The sequence below is a fragment of the Pinus tabuliformis genome, chromosome X, assembly GCF_031772625.1.
Source record: "Pinus tabuliformis cultivar Carrire ecotype Pingquan chromosome X, CPIR1, whole genome shotgun sequence".
NCBI classification, from domain to species: Eukaryota; Viridiplantae; Streptophyta; class Pinopsida; order Pinales; family Pinaceae; genus Pinus; species Pinus tabuliformis.
In genome coordinates, this window is record NC_142308.1 from 317720118 (window position 1) to 317740588 (window position 20471).

The 20471-nt window shown below is 36.8% G+C and overlaps 1 pseudogene; it reads right to left on the reverse strand.

The window, feature by feature from the left end:
• Positions 1–7147: 7147 nt before the first annotated feature.
• The window catches only part of LOC149139706 (putative xyloglucan glycosyltransferase 5), a 37394-nt pseudogene continuing 24070 nt past the window's right edge, over positions 7148–20471 (reverse strand).

Sequence of the window (20471 nt, forward strand, 5' to 3'; positions counted from 1 at the left end):
ATCATCTTAGATCCATCTTAATTCTCGGTCTACCAAGTGCTCAGAGGGATAAATAGATTTCATCCCAATAAGAGTGGTAGATGTGGAGTTAAGATGAATATAGGTTGGTTTTTATGATAATGAAGATATTAAATAGACTTAGGAAATTATATTGTAAAAACATCTTAAGGTGAATGGTTAAAGCATAGACATTGGACAAGTATATTTGTATACTTCTGTTTTAAACTGAAACAAACCCATGGCTAAAAGGAATGGATTGATTGCACTAGTCATCCTTCTATAACTTTCCAACATATGCTGGAGTAAACAGATTGTAATTTGGGTAATTTTTCTAATTACAAACAGGAACATATTTGTGTATTGGCAGGGTGGTTACGAGGTCCCTAGAAGTGATGAATCTGAATTTTTATTGGTTTTTTATATAGTATTAGGTTTTTTTCTCATGCTTTCTGTGAATGGCACGGGTGAATTTTATCCTACACCCACTAGGTTATCAATATGTAATTTCGGTAATTTTGATTTCAAAAGATATTTTAAAGAAATCCAATGATTTCATTTGTGTATTCAATAAGCACAAGATTTTATAATTGAGTAAAATATTCGCCATGCCTGGTGAGAGATTTGCCAAAAAATTATATATACATATCATATTATTGATAAAATCGCCTTCCATTTTTCCTATATACCATGGAGATTCGCCCATTTATTATACATGTAAATTTAGGGGGGTTTCTTAAAATTTTCCCTGTTTGTATAGGTATGAAAGTGGAAATGCAGATGACACAGCAGAGGATCAAGAAGAACAAGAGATTGATTGGGTAAAATAGTTACCTATAGCAAAGGAATTGAAGCCAAAGAGGATTTTGGACAAGAAATTGTTGAAGAAGACAAGAGGATAAGAGTATTTTCAGTATTTGGTCAAATGGAAGGATCAACCAATTGTTGAAGCTACTTGGATGACAGATGCCATGCTACAGAAGTTGGGCAGTCTAATAGAAGAGCTCATGGACAGGAGCCTATGAAGAGTTTTTTCCTCAGGAGTTTGATGTAGGAGCATCAGGCTTGAAGACAAGAGGCTTCAAATTTATTCCAAAAATACAAAAAAAGTTTACAAGCAAAGGAGTGGGATCCTTTAGTTGTCAATTTACAAAGTTTTCTAGATAGGATTTGAGCTAGGATTTAGGGATTGAGTGATTTTATAATTAATTCAAGCTGTTTAGATTCAGTTGAGATTCTCAAGGAGAATATCAACTAGATTAGATATTGTCTAAGATTAGGCAGATTCGATCCATTGATGAAGGATCTGATTGTTAGAATGGAATGGTATTTATGTAAGCTTTGGATGATTGTAAAGGGACTTTTGACTGATTTGGCTTGATTAGGCCGAGTAAGATTAAGTTACAGAAACTGTATCTCTTTATTTTTGTGTATAATTGGTCAATCCTGGAGGCGTTCTATTCCTTCGAAATATCTCTGATTTCTGTTAATTTCCTATTTGACTTTTGAATTAGAGTTTGTAAAATCTATATTGCATCACCAATCTTGCATTTTCCATGTTTTGAAATAATTTTGTTATGATTAAAAACATCGAAGAATATGGTTTGAGACAAGTTAAATGTAGCGGAGGTGTTAAGTTTGGCAGAACAGAGAAAAGAAAACCTGACAAAATCACGTTAACCTAAAGGAGTCTAGAACCGTCTTATCTATAGATCCAATAGATCTAACAGTCATCACGCGTCAATAAGCTCGTGTGTTTAGTCAAGGAAGAAAGGTAGTTTATCTGTGAAGTTGTTTATCGGGTGGAAAAAAGGTGGTAAGCTGTCTTTTGAAATTCTAAGCAGTTCCATTTATCGACCAAAACGTGGCACTTGGGTGGAGAGAGAAAACCACTTTATTGGGTGGGTAAACATTGCACAAGATCCCTGTCCGATATTGTTGTTAACCGTTGGATCTAGTGTGTTTTGATCAACGGTGGAGGATCATCGATTAGGCTGTTGATCGAGTTAACCACCAACCGTCGGATTAAAAGGTAAGATCAATGGCAAAAAAGTAACGTGATAATGTTTGTGGAAAAAGTGGACGCGATAAGGAATTAACCAAAGGTTTGAATTCCTTTTGATTCCATGGCAATTGAAAGGTTGTCATATTGCGGGTAAAATTAAGCAGTTCTGCTAATTTAGTAGAATAACCAAGTTCGGAGGTAGATGACTGATACTCCAAAGGAAATCCAAGAGGAAGTTCCACCTGAACTTGAAGAAATCATTTCTAGATTTGAACGATTATCCATTACACCTGCACCTAGTTCACCAATGATTATTGACATGCAATAAAAAAAATAAAGAATATTACATCTCTAAAACTACCCATGGTTACAGGTCGACAACTTGACCCAAATCAAGTTGCTAAAGACTTCACTACCATGGTTAAAATTAGATAGTTTACTCATGAAGAGGATCCATTTTATGACTTATTTTAGGGAGCCAAATCATTTGCACAGGTCCTACATTTAGCATCACTACAGTTAAGCCCAGATGATATCAATTCTTTTCATGTATAACAAAATAAAGGATTATTCAAGGTCCCATTGGACCTGTTAAAAATTGAACAAATAAGAGAACCTACTCCTAGCGTGAGCCTGGAGGGAAGTTCTAAGTAAAATTTTAATGAAGAAACGCAAGAAAAATCAACTCAGGAGTCATAACATTCAGAGCAACAATATCATAATGGAGAAGAAAGTCCCAATAAAGGTTCTGAGAAAAATAAAGAAGGAAATACTGAGGAAATGATTGAACAAGCCTTGGCCAAGAAACATACAGAGGTTGGCTCCACATCAGCTCAAATAGGCAAGATTCCAGTTATTAACCTAGATAAGGAATGGGAGAAAGTCAATCAAAAACTCCAAACATGTAAAGTCTTGAGGATACATTTGGATTTCAGACCCTGAAACAAATTCAATAGGGAACATATCTAGAGGTAAAAAAGCAGGCAGTCACAAACACTCAAGATATTTAGGTCATCTCGACTTTCCCCACTTCTCAAATTATCTTAAAAATTGAAGAAATACCTCCGCTCAACATATTTTATAGCCCTACACATAAGGTTGTGGTAAAATGACAAAGAAAGAAGAGGAAGTTAGACACAATGGATGTTGCAACTCTTGAGAATGAATCAATGGAAGTTGTATGGAAGGACACTCCTATTGATACATATGAGAACCTTGCAAAGTTGTCACAGTTTGCAGGTATCTATGCCACTACAACCATTGGTAAAGAAAAAAAAGTCTGATTGTTGCTTAAAGAAAAATAACAAAGAATACAACTATTGGAATAACAATTGGAACAAGAGAAACAGAGTACCAATCAGCAAGAAGAACAATAGGTAGCTCAACTTCAAGGGGAATTCGAGAAAATGAGGTTACAACACTTCATAGAACGACTCATAGATTTTCCAAATGCAGGCCATGGTAGACATATTCAAAGATAACCCTCAGATAGACAAGTTCATTAAAGAGGCAATCAAGCTAAATTCCCTATTGACACAACAATAAGAGATGTTCTGCCGAAAGATCTCACAGATCAATCTCTATTATGAAACAAGTAATAAATTGACTAACCAAGTGATTGATCTAATATTTGAATATGAAGAAATCCATAAAAATATTTCAGAATTTATTACCTGGCAAGAATATGGTGAAGGAAGAAAGGTTGATTTACCAAAGATAGAAGAATCTCATAAAGAAATTCTATTTGAAGATTGTGATACATAGTTAAAGCAGGCAAAAAGGGAAATAACGACAGCAGTAGGTACAACAAACAACATAATTAAGGTCAAGAATGAAAATCTTCATAGTGCCAACCTTGTTAAAGAATGCATACCAGGGGCTCTCCTAGACATCAGACAACTAGAACAATAGTGGAAATAAACAGCGCAAACCAAATAGGAAACAATCAAACAACTGTCCAAACTTGATTGGGAGACATACTTGCAATATCTAGTAAAACCACATAGCTAGTGGATGACTCTACGATGCTTAACTAGTTCTGCACAAAAAATGGTGTCGACTCTCTTAGATGCCATATTTGCAGAACATTTAAAATCTACAATTGGCGATTCACCCCAAGTGAAACCAAAGATGTGTATCTACAATCTCAAGGATCAAATGACTGACTAAGATAATTCAATTTGAAAGAAGCTTGTCATCAATTTATTTTCTAATTTTTAGTTTTTATTTTTTCTTACTCTGAGGAAAGTTGTTTGAAACCTCCTCATTTTGAAACATGTATTATAGTATTTAAACCCCTCTCACGCATTTAGAGAAGGGTCCAAAATTTTATCAAAAGCAAATTGCAAGAGATTGCACTTCTATACTTTAATGAAGGTTTTGATTAAAAAATTGAAACACGATCTAATTTTCTTGAATACTGAAGCATACTCTATTGAAATTGCACTTCTATATTCTTAGAGTGTATTTGATTGGAAGAAAGTGGATCAATATTGCTGAGCCCGTGAGTAGGACCTTTCATATATGGTACTTTTATCTTATGATCGTGTTTTATTTGTAAATTAGCAATACTTTTTCTAATATTGTGTTATGTAGGAAATCTGAGTTACAGTTCTACATTATTGCACTTTTGTATGGTGTTTCAGCTCTAATTCCTTATTGAATACACACACAATTACTATATGCGATAAAGTTTTCTCAATTGTTTTGTCTAACTATTTAGCCAAAACAATTATCATTTACGATTTAATTTCTTTTAGCAGTTGAATAATATTCATTACGATTTTCTTTGAGACATCTCTATAGATCACATATCTTATATTATTCCCAAGTAAATATATAGTAATATAAATAATAGAATTAGTAGGTGCATATGTTTATTGTTTAGATTAGATCATTCTTAGTTAAATCATTTTTCGTTATATCTTATATCACCCCAATATCATTATCAAATCAATCCTCTAAAGAAACTAGTCCCATTATCCCCAGTCAGAGCCACTATACCAAACAAAAAAGGAGTGGTTTTCAAGGTCCGAAACAGGTGGTTATCCCCCATATTGTGGCAATGAAATTCGACGCTTCAACGCCTTGTTATTTAACAAATCACTTCCACTTTAATTTAGAAATAAGATTAAATTATTCTTAAAAATTAAGAGTAACTCATTACTAATCAAACTCATCATATCATTTGTGAAAATTAACAAGATACTTTTTGTTTACTTGATAATAACATGTAAAAGTTTTTATATAACACTTTTATAAAAAATTATAATCAATATAAGCTAATCAAACTCAAACTCATCCTATGACATGTGTAAACTAAATTAACAATATACTTTTTGTTTACTTAATAATAACTTGCGAAAGTTATTATACACCACTTTATTATTTAATTATTTGTAATTTTGATTTATTTTTATTTTAATAGAATATTTCATTTTATACTCTTATTAATTTAGATTCTTTCTTATTTGTTTATATTTTAATCTAAATATTTCACTTGATCTAAATCTAAATATTTGATTTAATATTTGAGGAAGACTTAATAACTATTTTAATTCCTATTTATTTATATTTTAATCTAAATAATTAACTTTATACATTAAAATATTATTAAATTAATTTAATTTTTATATTTTAATCTAAATTTTGACTTAATCTTAATCTTAATATTTATGCCAAATCCACTTTAGCATTCTAAAAATTGATTTTAATATTATTAAATTAATTTATTCTTATTTTTATATTTTAATCTAAATTTTGACTAGATCTAAATCTTATTATTTGACCCAAATATTCTAAAAAAAATTCAATACTAGTTGTTATATCATAACCGTTAAAAATATTAATGGTCTTTACATTGATCTCTCTCTATCTCGTCCTGACGATGAACCACACTAGATGGTCTTTACATTGATCTCTCTCTATCTCGTCCTGACGATGAACCATACTAGATGGTCTTTACATTGATCTCTCTCTATCTCGTCCTGACGATGAACCACACTAGATGGCAGGGTAGACAAAAAAATTCCCATGTGATTTTCACGCAAAACGATCATAATATGTGATTTTTCACGGAAAGATAACTCAACAATCATAATATGGATCAAAAGTGCACTAGATGGTTCGATTCTTGTCCTGACAATGAACCACACTAGATGGTTGGGTAGACAAAAATTCCCATGTGATGTTCACGCTCAAGTATTAATGGTTCGGTAGACAAAAAATTTCACATGTGATCTTCACAGTGAACTATCATAATATGTGATTTTCCACGGAAAGATAACTCAACAATCATAATATGGATCACAACCACACTAGATGGTACAAAAAGCATAGACAAAAAGCTTCCTATATGATTAACTAAAGATAGCTTAAGAATCATAATATATGATTTTAAGAGAAAAATAACTCAACAATCCTAATATGAATCACAAAAACCTAAATTCAAAAAAAAAAATCTATATTAAAAAAAAAATCATTTAACTGAATAATTTTTTTGGGAAAAATATTTATTAATTAAAATATAAAATAATTAAAATTTAAAAATACATTTATTTATTTAAGAGGAATATAAATTATTCTTAAAAATATTAATAAAATATTAATTTTTTTATAATATAAAAATGAATTAATATAACATTTTTTGGTAAGCGAATTAATGTGACAAATACACATGGTAGGGTCGATAATAATAGCATATTAATTAAAATTTTATAACATAAAAATGAATTAATATCACCTTTTTTTGTAAGCGAATTAATATAACGTTAAAAGAGAGCATATTCCATAGTTTGATAGCACTTAATACACATGGTAGGGTCAAGCATAAAAGCATATTAATGAATTAATATAACGTTAAAAGAGAGCATCTTCCATAGTTTGATAGCACTTCGTACACATGGTAGGGTCGATTTTACACTTAGTAAGTGATGGTGAATCACATGGCTGCAGAAGTTATTTTATTATTACCTCACTCAGACCAAAATCACGTGACCATACGTTAATTTCTATGGTTGCAAGCTTCGTCTTAATTTTGACTCTACTTTGGTTAAGTTTGCCTATCCCCCTCTTGTATATGTAAACGTTCCTAGGCCTGCAGTCGCTGGTACTGATTTTGTTTCATCACTTCTCCCTGTCATCGAACTACCCATCTCGCTCCCCAACAATGTCTAACGAAGAGCTTAATGCAGCGGCTTCTTGTGTTGGTAATCTGAGCTTTAATGGACCACAGCGACGGTAATCACAGTAAACCAGAAATGTTCTTTGTGTTGCAAGTGTTATAGGAGGACATTGTCCATACGCATACACAGCTTCGAAGCATGCGATCATAGGGCTGACCTAAACAAATAGATTTTCTCACGTTAATCACTCACCACAAAAAAAACATGAAATCACCTTCAAGAATCTCTAATCATTAATCAAACCGCCATACACACCAACAACTCTACAACCATACCTCTTCAATAATTTGATTATGCTTATGTAGAAATTTAGACAAATATTTTTAGTTTTTCAGCTTGCACTAAATTTCACCTCATTGAGGTTTTGATCTCATTAACTTCTTGTTTTTTTTGCTTCTAAAATGTTCTCTTGATGTGAACTAAGTCTTCTATCTCTTCTACTTGTCTTTATGAGTAAAGCTGAGTTATTTGTCCACTTTTGCAATTCAAGACATTTTACAGGGTTTAGCAGTGTTACTTCTAAATTTTCTTGACTCCAAATTTACCCAATACTGTAGTGCCCTAGTTTCGAATTACAGCAACCATATAAATACTCATAAAATTTGAAAACAATAATGCATAAAACTGTAATCTGCACCTACCTGAACTGCTGGCTGATTTCCGATTCTGCTACCGAACTGTCCTGAACTGCTGGCTGATTTGACCCAATTTCGAGATGGCCGATACCACCCAACCAAACAGAGCAACCTGGTTGCTCAATCCAGAAAGCTCTCCACAGAGGCTCTCTGTCCCTCCGTGCCCAGAACTCAGATCACTCAAAGCTCTTCCACTGAAAAGTCTCTTCTCCTGGTTTCCTGCTGATGAATCTATACTTCTCTGGTTTTTTTCCCCCCTCTTCAGGTTCAGGCCTCCGCTATTTATTCGCTGGCCTGGCGGTGGCCGCCCTCCCACTTGCAGCCACCGCCTCCCACGCATTCATGGCTCTCCGATCTTTCTTACTGTCCTTGGCGCTCAGTAATAACTATTTATCTGGTTCCACCCACTTTATTAATGGCTGGGATACGTATAGATTTTTAGGGCAGCTGATATTTACATTATAACATTTCCAGCCTACGTATAAGTTTTATAACTGATACCTTTATAACTTACATTATAATGTTATAAAGTTTAATGATACATTGTATAACGTTTGTATTATAAATGCTATAAAGTTTTAAGATATATATATTATAACATTTAAATAATATATGATATAAAGTTAAGTAATATGTCTTATAACATTTCTTTATATATGTTATATAAGTTTAATGATATGTTTTATAAATTCATATTATAAAGTCTAACCATATACTTTATAAAATTTAATACTTATATATAAATATATATATTTATAAGGTTTTTTTAAAGTCTAAAATTTTATTAATGGGTTGTTACATACATCCCCCCTTCTGAAAACTTCGTCCCGAAGTTAGAGCTTTTAGGTTCGAGGTTTTTAATGGACATGACCTTTTCTATCCAGGTCCCCAAGCTATTCAAACTCATCCTATCCTCCCTAATCTCTTCTGCTCCTATCCTATCCGTCCTCTACTAGAGTATGCCATGGCGTCAATTTACTGACCTAACCATTCATAACACAAAGGTAACAGCGTCGGCTATACCGACCTGATTCCCAGTAGGCATCCGGCAGTCATCATCACACGTCTAGGGGAGCGTGACTCGCACAGTCCTCCCATGACTCCAGGATTCGGAGGATAAACGGTGGGTAACACCTCCACCCCTCCAGTAAAATTAGGGCTACTACCCTATCATAGAATCACTTTGAGCTTTAACTGATCTGAGGTTCTGTCATCACGTGGCCATCTCGAAAATTGGATCAATTATCTGCAATCATAGTTTATCTGCCTGTTTATCTGCAATCTTACACTCACCCATGTATTTGTAAAATGTGCATCAGTATATTCGAAATAACTTATGTATTATTTACATATGATACTACAACATAACATAATTTTGTCATTTTCTATGCATGTATTCTGACTTTTCTTTAGGATGTATTCACTTCATATCTTCCATTTCAGATGCTCATCTTTGACATGCATAAATAAAACAGATTTATATTGTTTTCAATTTCTACCAGAAGTAAAATCATTTAACGGCCTTAACTTTACTTCAACATTTATAATTTTAGTAAAATAATCACATATATTGTTTTGGTATCCATGTACCAGCAGGAATTTAAACACATATTATTTTGGTATCCACGTACCAGCAGGAATTTAAACATATATTATGCCACAAGTTTCATGTTTATCACTAATCATTCAAATGTTTTTGGGTCTCTGACAGTGGTGAAGTAAATATACTAAACATAGTGTAAAGTCCTTCAAAATGGACATAAACTAGGGTATCTCTGACATATGTCTTCTGTATCTTCCCAAGTTGCTGATCCAGGACTATACTTGTCCCATTGGACCTTAACTTGGTCCACCAGGCGGTTCCTCAGCTGTCGATCTCTACGTTCCAGTATACGTAACGGTTCGACCATTATGACTCCCTCATCTGATACCTGCAATTCTTTCCATTGGATGTTATGAGATAGATCAGCTACATAATGTCGTAATACAGAAACATGAAATACATTATGAATTCTATGCAGGTGAGGTGGCAGGGCAAGACGATAGGCAACAGGTCCAACTCTTTCCATGATTTTAAACGGTCCTATAAATCGGGGTGACAGCTTTGTCCCTTTTCCGAATCGAATAGTACTTTTATTTGGCTTGATGCGGACGAAGACCTGGTCCCCTACTTCATACCTCCTATCAGATCGGTGAGCATCAGCATAACTCTTTTGTCTATCCTGTGCTTCCTTTAATCGCTGTCTAATCTGTCTGACCTGCACTTCCATTTCATGGATTAATTCTGGTCCTATTATCACTTGATCTTCTAACCTGTCCCAACTTAACGGTGTTCTGCACGGTCTGCCATATAAAGCTTCAAATGGAGGCATCCCAATCGAACTGTGGTAACTGTTGTTGTATGTGAATTCAACCAAGGGTAAATACTTTTCCCAGAGTGATTGCTGATCCATTACATACATTCGCAACATGTCTTCAAGTACTTGATTTACTCTTTCAGTTTGCCCATCAGTCTCAGGATGGTAAGCAGTGCTTAAATTTAGCTGAGTACCTAAGGCTGTCTGCATGCACGTCCAGAATCTGGAAGTGAATCACGAATCTCTATCGCATATAATCTTCTTAGGTACTCCATGAAATCTGATAATTTCGTTTATGAATACTCGAGCCACGTCAGCAACATCATAAGTATCTCTTACCGGAATAAAATGGGCGCTTTTTGTTAATTTATCCACCACTACCAGAATGGCATTGTGTCTTTGAGAAGTAAGAGGTAGTCCAGTGATAAAATCCATAGAGATGGTCTCCCATTTAGACATAGGTATGTCGTGGGGTTGTAAGAGACCCGCTGGGTGACAATGATCTGCCTTTACTTGCTGACATTCCATACATTTTGCAACAAATTGAGTGATATCACGCTTCATGCCTGCCCAAAAGAAGAGTTTCTTGGTATCCGCATACATTTTCCCTACTCCAGGATGAGCACAATATACGGCTTTGTGAGCTTCCCTGAGGATGGTATCTCGAAGATCTTTATCATCAGGAATGTACATCCTTCCATGGAATCGCAAGATCCCATCGCTTTCTAATTCATAACCCTCGAACTTAGATTCTTTTGCCTTAATCCCCTCAAGACTTGCCCTCACCTTTAAATACCAGTTGTCTTTTATAAGACGATCCAGTCCTCGTTGTCTTAAGTCCACTTTAATGGGTATGAGAGAAAATATCCGGGGTCTCCTGCTTAAGGCATCGGCTACTACATTTTCTTTTTCCTTAATATATGATATTCCGAAGTCATATTCACTTAGGAATTCACTCCATCGCCTTTGCCTGGCATTTAAGTCTCTTTGGGTGAACAAATATTGTAGACTTTGATGGTCGCTTTTAAGTGTAAACTTTCGTCCCACCAAATAGTGTCTCCAGATCTTTAAAGCTAGCATTACAGCGGCCAATTCTAAATCGTGAGTAGCATAGAGTTCTTCATGAGGTTTTAGCTTTCTGGAAGCATAAGCTATCACTCCCCTGTCCTGCATTAACACTGCACCCAGCCCTTGCTTGGATGCATCAGTACATACCGTAAAGTCTTTGCCCATATCAGGGACTCTTAGGATTGGTGCACTGGTGAGTAGTCTTTTGAGTTCAGAGAATGCATTATTACATTCCTCGGTCCACTCATACTTAACACCTTTACGCTGGAGGGTTGTGATTGGCTTCGCGATTTTGGAGAATCCCTCCACAAATCTCCGGTAATAACCTGCTAAGCCCATAAAGCTTCGTATCTCATGTGCATTTTTCGGTATTGGCCATTCCATGATCGCTTTTACCTTCTCAGGATCTACTGAAATCCCTTCACCTGATATGATGTGACCCAAATAATGAATTTTTTCCTGAAAGAAGGAACACTTGGACAGTTTTCCATATAACTGACGTTCTCTAAGGCAGGACAATACTAACCGCAAATGCTCCTTATGTTCTTCTTCATTCTTGGAATAGATGAGAATATCATCTAAAAAGACTTGTACAAATTTATCAAGATACTGACGGAAAACACTGTTCATAAGATTCATGAATACAGCTGGCGCGTTTGTTAACCCAAATCGTACCACAGTAAATTCATAGTGCCCAAAACGTGTCCGGAATGCTGTCTTAGAGATATCATTTTCCGAAATCCTTAGCTGATGATACCCTGATCGAAGATCAATTTTTGAAAAGACAGAAGCTCCTTTCATTTGATCGAAAAGATCATCGATCCGCGGCATAGGGTATTGATTCTTTACTGTAGCTCGATTCAAGTCCCGATAGTCTATGCATAATCTTAAGGATCCATCTTTCTTCTTCACAAAAATTACAGGAGCGCCCCAAGGTGAGGTACTGGGCCGAATAAGCCCTATATCGAGTAGTTCCTTCAACTGGATTTGCAATTCCTGAAGTTCGGAGCTGTCATTCTATAAGGCGTTTTAGAGATCGGTTGGGTACCTGGCTTTAACTCAATAGTGAGATCCAATTCTCTTACCGGGGGTAATCTAGGTAGTTCCTTTGGAAATACATCCGGGAACTCGGCTAACACCGGATATTGTTCTAAGGATGTTCCCTTTTCCTGGCTTACTTCGTGAATTGCATAAGCCTGACAACCCTTTCTTAAACAACGCTTCACCTGCATTGCCGAAATGTAGCGCAAAGAAATTTCTCTCTTGATTCCTTGAATTTGGATTACTTCTTCCTCATCATTTAAGCCCAAAATCCTTTTTCCATAACAATCTACCCACGCTTGGTGAGCTTCCAGCCAGTCCATACCTATGATAAGATCATACGTCCCTAGGGCTGTGACATAGACTTTTAGTTTAGTCGAACAGACCCCTAGGTCAATTTTGCATTGATCCACACTCAAGCCCACGGTTTGGAGTTCTCCTGAGGCCATTTCCACTTGGTGGAAATCATTTTGTTTACGAGCTGCCTGCCCACATTTGTTTAATGCATATGACGAAATGAAACTATCTATGGCACCAGTATCAAATAAGATTTTGAGTTTTACACCATTGATAATACCTGAAGATTCCACTACAGTGGATTGATGGGCTGCTTGGTCGTGGTTGACTACTGCATGAATCATATGATTACTTCGCTTGGCTGATATCGGCTCCCTCCCAGTGCTTTGCAATATGTCCGATGACGCTTCTGGGCAGTTACGCTGGAAATGCGGCCCCCCACATCCCCAACAATTGAGCTGCGTTGATCCTCTTGAATCGGGGTGTGAATTTCTAGAGAACGAGCCGCGTCCTCCCATGTTGGTTCCTCTCGCACCCCTTCCTCTACCGGTAGTCCCTCGCGATGCCCATGGTCTGGTATTGGACGATTCCGCAGCTATAGTGTTTACAGCCATGGGAACTCTTGTCCCCATACTTGGGGTAAACCTGTTGCCGTAAGGTGGCCTCGAGCTGCCTCCTCTAAAAAAGTTCCGGGGAGCCTTCCCTGGAAGTCCTGATTGTAAAGGCCTTGCTGGCCCTATATCCTTTTTGATTCCAAGGTGTTCTTCTGCATAACGGCTACATTCGACTGCCTCGGCTACCGATGATGGTTTCCACATACTTACCAAGGCTCTGATGCGAGGGTTTAACCCAAATATGAAGCGTTCAGCTTGACGTTCATCAGAGTCTAAGTAGGGAATGTATTTTACCAGCTCCATAAACCTTATTTCGTACTCTTCCACCATTTTACTTCCCTGAATTAGTGTATGAAAGGCTCTGGCTTGCTGTTGTTGAAAGTATGGAGGTAAATACTTTGCGCGGAACCTTTCCTCAAACAGATCCCAAGGAACGTTATCTGATGTAAGGTGTAGCTGTTTTTCCAGGTTTCCCCACCAAATCAGGGCAATTTCCTTTAGTTGAAACACGACAATTTTTTTTTTTGCTGAAGGCGAATATTCTCTTAACCTAAAGCACCGGTTCATCCCTTCCAACCATGCCTCAGCGCGTTCACCAGCTCGACCTCCCGAAAATTCTGGGAGTCTAATTTTCTGAAGCTCTCTAGAGATGTCTTCTCTCGATCCTCTGGGCTCCAAATTATGTGGTTCTGCTGAACTGGTGGCTACATGCTGAAATTCCTCTTTGTTTTTAGCCTTAGCTGATTCCTTTAATGTCTCCAATAAGGCCTCCAAAGAGTTCATTATCACAGTTAACTCTGGCGTTGGAGCGTTTGATGTTGACGGTTGCCTTGGTGGTGACGAGGGTGATGGGGATGGCGATGGCGACGGTGGCGGCATTAATGGTGATGATGCTGCCTGGTCACGTCGTCGTCGCTCATACGTCTTTACCATAGTAATGGTCCCTGAACACAAATAAAATGTATATATATAAAAAGAAAAAAAAAATTGAGGCGGATAACCGAATTTTAACACACCAATTTCTTTGCAACTTCACATTTAAAAACGGGTATAGTTTTGCTATTTTTACCCGCTAGGCGGATCTTACTGGTACCGAGGTCAAGGAGGGTGGTCACGCGACCTCCTTATCTTAATGCAGGGTTTTCTAAAAATGAATAATGCATAAGTGTATGGTTATTAGCCCCTAAGGTAAGACATTCAAAGTTTATTTACCTAATAACATCCCCAAAACGAAAATGTTAGCTTTTTCGTTTACAATGTACATCGGTAACATAACTGTCATACCTCAACCTGACTATAACATTTAAGGGGGTCATCTGTATCCATACCCCGAATAAATTACAAGGGTATGGATTAAATCTTTAGCTTGTATGATTACCAGCATTGACAACTTTGGCAATAAATTGCAAGCAGTTGCTATTGGTTCTAACATGTTGGTGCCTCCACTGATTGGAGCATGTATTAGCTAATTGAAATTCCAAAAGTCAGAAGTAATCAACTCAGAAGTAGTTCTTCCTTCAGGTGATGGAAGTGTGCTAACTTATGGTTTCCTGCCATGACAAAAACCTAAGGGCAGAATGTCACACCCTTATACAGGTGAGCACTGATTTTAATGCTTGCACAGATCAACACTACAGTTGCTCTGGGCAGAGGAATTTGAGGCACTTTTATAGCACATTAAAATATATATTATTTCACAACAGTTTGATATATTAATATTAAACACCTAATGAGTGATATGAGCTGGCCATGGATTAAAACATGAACCACTATTATAACATATAGTTTTTAATGGCTACCATTATGCATACTCAATTTAATTGCTAAACTTAATTTATTTAAGTATATGGCACTCTTAGCATTACATAGTCACAATCTCGGCATGATTGTGACCTCACAGTTATACATTTTGGCATTCTAGACACAGTCAAGATCTTGGTGAAATAGCAGTCATGATCTTGTTCTTTTATGAAGACAAGGTCCTGATCCCTATCTCGGTGTAGCTTTCATAAAGACCACATTGTTATGATCTCAATAAAGGTACAGCAATGGTGACCTCAATAAAGGTACAACATGGATGATTTTAGTGAAGGTGCAGCAGTGGTGTAACTGTGATGGAAACACCATTTCTTGGAGGTTAAATTGAATCAACCTTTATATATATATATATATATATATATATATATATATATATATATATATATATTATTTTTTCTCTTTATATTCTTTTTGAAAATATAAAATTTATCAATGGAGGATATTATCTGTCAAATGACAACAGTATAGAGGAGGTTGTAGGACTATACATTCGTTGTTTTTTTTTAAATGATTCAGCATTTTGCGTTTCTTGTAAGAATTTTGAAGAGCATGATAACCATTCTGTAGGGAAGTTTGACATGGTAAACTAGCTTTTTCTCCAATTCAGGATACTAGCTGTTACTACTCAACTCTTGCTTCAGTGATGAAGGTCCTAAAGCTCAAGTAAGACCCTAGGGGCACTAAAGAGAGCTGCCCAATATCACTGTGGTATATCTCAACTCACTTTTGGCCAGTTCTTCTCCAGCACAAGGGGGGAATCCCTAAGGGTACTATGACTTTGCACAGGGTTTAAAATGTTAGGATTGTAAAGGCTACAATGAAATCTAGTTTATTTCAGATTTATCTAAACAAATAATTATGCAAGCAATGACAATTCAATGAGGGTTTCCTAGGATCAAGATTCAAAATAAATCTGATTTCAATCACTCAAGCCAGAACGTATTAGGATCCTCAGATTTAAGAAATAGGTAGTACTGTCTTACGATTCTCACAATTGATTAATTTTGGGCTGGGTTTCTCATTGCCAAACCAGTCTTTCTGGCATGCACAAGGTAAATGCATGGCCTGAAGGAAGGAAAAGATGGCAACCATTTTACCCCGGCCAACTCTTGAGAGTTTACTCGTCAAACTCTTCACAAGATGCAAACATTGATTTAATTTTATCAAGTATAATATGTACCTGTAAATAAATTATGTTTCTATGCCATTTTCCTCAAGTATCTCTACGTATGATAGAGTTTATTATTAACGACCATTTATTTAATCAGCTCATGCAATTCCATGCACGAATTTCTTATTAGTTAAAATAAAGAAACTCCACAGAATGATAAATCGATTTCCAACTTCCATATCACAGTCCGAATCAAAAGGTTACTTACATGCTTGAAACCATCAGAGAAACCTAATCTGTATCAGTATATATGTGAGAAAAAGCAAAAGGTGATTTGAAAGATGCAAAGTGTAAATTCATAAAGTCGTAGTCTATTTAGGATTGTGTGACATGTTTTGTAATTCCCGCACGATCAGATAAAATGTCAACAGTCAAACTCATTCGCTAGTAATGACAAGCTAATGAAACGACGGACTCAATTCTAGCACTTTTTTTTTTTGATTGCTAAACCTGTTGGCTGAATAAAGGTAAGCCATAATAATCATTCACAACTTATCTGCGTCTGTCCTACATCCCTTCTGTAAGAAAATCTGAGCTCCCTATGCAATTTCTCATAAATCTGGTTTGCTAACAGAGGTACGTGAGAGGCATTGCAGCGTCTTGGATCCGCTCTCAATTGCGGCCAATCTCCATCCGAATTTCATTGCGGCCAAACTCGATGATATTCGGTTTTGTTGGATTGCGAAAGGAAATTCCCGGCTCTAAGCACACGATATTTAAGCGTGTTGCCTTCCCCAAGATCTCCTATTTTTTTTTTTCGATTCTGACTTAGAGGAAGCTCGTGTTTGCCAAGATTGCTTCGGAGGGCCGTCCTGACAGCCAAGTACGTCAAATGCGAACCGCTACATTATGCCCACCGTTTTCTCAGAAGTTCAGGATGACATGCCCATTGCCACTGAAGAAATATTTGGCCCTATACAAGCAATTTTGAAATTCAAAGATATAAACGAAGTAATAAAGCGGGCTAATGGTACTGATTATGGCTTGGCAGCGGGAGTCTTTACAAAGAGTATGGATACCGCAAATACCCTCACTCGCGCGTTACGTGCAAGATCAATCTGGATTAATTGCTTTCACATTTTTTTTTTTTGGTGCCGGTATACCTTTTGGTGGCTATAAAATGAGCGGCACTGGAAGACAAACGGGGCTGTGCAATAAACATTTTAACCGCAGAAAGGGACACAATTATCTTACGGAACCACAAACACAGCAACTATGCACCGCAAATCGGAAGAAAAGAAGGAGACGAGCAACGTCAAAATCGTATTATAATATGCTACAGATTATTACTATAGTTTATGACGTTTCTGTAAATTCTTTTGTCTGCACTCGCGTGTTTATGATGTAGGCCCGAATCTTTTGCAACCGCAGACTGTATGTTTTATGTACCGAAGTTCTTGTATTGGGAAGGGCTTTAATATAGGGTTTCCGGAACTTGACCAGTCTGTGAAAGGAAATAAATATGTGAAAGGAAATAAATATTTTCGGACAGACAGGGGTTTATACGAAGTTTCCGCTGCGTAGGGCCTGTGAGGTCCCGAAGGTTTTGAACGCAGGCTCCGATACCATGTGTAGTGCCCTAGTTTCGAATTACAGCAACCATATAAATACTCATAAAATTTGAAAACAATAATGCATAAAACTGTAATCTGCACCTACCTGAACTGCTGGCTGATTTCCGATTCTGCTACCGAACTGTCCTGAACTGCTGGCTGATTTGACCCAATTTCGAGATGGCCGATACCACCCAACCAGACAGAGAAACCTGGTTGCTCAATCCAGAAAGCTCTCCACAGAGGCTCTCTGTCCCTCCGTGCCCAGAACTCAGATCACTCAAAGCTCTTCCACTGAAAAGTCTCTTCTCCTAGTTTCTTGCTGATGAATCTATACTTCTCTGTTTTTTTTCCCCCCTCTTCAGGTTCAGGCCTCCGTTATTTATTCGCTGGCCTGGCGGTGGCCGCCCTCCCATTTGCAGCCACCGCCTCCCACGCATTCATGGCTCTCCAATCTTTCTTAATGTCCTTGGCGCTCAGTAATAACTATTTATCTGGTTCCACCCACTTTATTAATGGCTGGGATACGTATAGATTTTTAGGGCAGCTGATATTTACATTATAACATTTCCAGCCTACGTATAAGTTTTATAACTGATACCTTTATAACTTACATTATAATGTTATAAAGTTTAATGATACATTGTATAACGTTTGTATTATAAATGCTATAAAGTTTTAAGATATATATATTATAACATTTAAATAATATATGATATAAAGTTAAGTAATATGTCTTATAACATTTCTTTATATATGTTATATAAGTTTAATGATATGTTTTATAAATTCATATTATAAAGTCTAACCATATACTTTATAAAATTTAATACATATATATAAATATATATATTTATAAGGTTTTTTTAAAGTCTAAAATTTTATTAATGGGTTGTTACAAATACTGCTAAATCTGTCTCCAAATAGTCCATGCCAACGTTTGACCTTCCAACTCATTCATGCCTTATTTTTCCAATTATATGCAGCGTCTGTTTGGCATAAAATGCCAAATTTTACAGGTTGTTGACTCATTCATCCATAAGCCTGAAGGCCTTAACCAAAAACCACCACACATAGCCTTCCATTGAACCCTTCTATGTTATATCCCTGAGGGATTATTTAACACTATAAACTTTTCCATGCCATCAATCACAATTTTGCACAAAACCGCATCCTGGTGCTTAATCTTTAGCCCCTGGCTCTTTCTTTATGTGTATTTGTGAACACTTCTAGGGTTTGTACTCCAGGGTTACATGTCCAAGTGGGACTGCCTCTCCACCTGGTGAGCTCCAGTATTGTAGCAATAATGCTACAACTCCTGGGGCTTCCTGTCTCTTAATTTTATCAACCCGGTAGTTCGTACAAACTTGGAAGTGACGGTGCTGTATGCACAAGTACTAGCTCTTGTCGCAGCTGTCACTTGGTCAGCTGGCACAAGTCCGCTAGGGCTCAAGCCAACTTCTATAGGCTCACAGAAGAAGCTTTATCAATGATGGACGAAAGCTAGCTCAAAGAAGACTAATCTACTTGGCAAAAATGAACTGAAAGCAAATCAAAACATGGAAACCCTAGGAAACCCTAATTTAACTAGTCTAACCTCCATGATGCAAAGAATGTGAAGGAAACTTCTACCAATGATGCCATTACTTCTAATAAGTGAAAATGCATGAATCTAATCTACTTGCATCTTAAAAGACATGTTTTTGCATTTTTTCTTTAAGTGGATGGAGTGATTGTGATTTTGTGCTTATTAGGGTTTGGTTGTGCAGATGTGATGCGGAAGGAAGGAAAGCTTGGGAAAGGTTGGGGAGGCTAGGAGAGGTTCCCAAAGATCCTTAGCATCAGTCCACAGAGGTTCCTCATGTTCAGAGGCTCAGCAACCGAGTGAGTGGCCTCCTACAGGATGTCTGCAGGGGTTTCTACATGAAGTCTACAAATTGCTACAGGATAACCTACCGTGGGTGTTTGAAGTGATGGTGGAGTGATGGAATGGTAGGGGGAGATGTGTAAGGTAGGAATAAGGCTGGTGATGGCTCAGGAGTGGAGAAGTAGGATGGAGAACGAGTGTATGAAGTGGGTTGATGGATGGAAGGTTATAACAGCGAAATGTCTAAAGAATGAAGTTACGTGAGGAGTGGAGGAGTTTGGGAGATAACAGAGCGGAGCAGAGGTCGAGGATGTGGTTGTATGCGTGATCAAGACGAAGAAGGAGGTAATAGAATGATGAAAAGCAGTGTAAATGAAACAAATGGCTTATGACTGTCACCAAGATGAAAATTCATTAACCTAAGCTACCTGAACTCAATGAACAGCAAGATAAAGCGTGTAGAGAAATGTGCATGAAGCGGTGATGAAGGTGTATGGTGCAAGAGTGAAGTGCATGGAAAGATCTATCATAAACGAGACTATGTTGCAGCATGTATAAAGTGAAGAACTGCGTATTTTTGTGGCTGGTATAGGCTGCACTCCAATCTCCAAACAGAGATGGCAGTGGAGACTTCCTCAACCTTTTTGCTGGAGCTCCAAGAGATTATATCTATCCTCCTACCAAACTTAAGCAACTGAAAGCAAATCACCATAAACTATTCCTATCTATGCTCATGAAAACGACTAAATTACCAAACTGTGAATTCGAATTGCATGTGAAAATAAACAAACTCAAAGTGCTGGAACGAAATGCAAACACATTACAACACTGAGGAGATCTATTGCTCTCAGGTTGGGCCCTAACC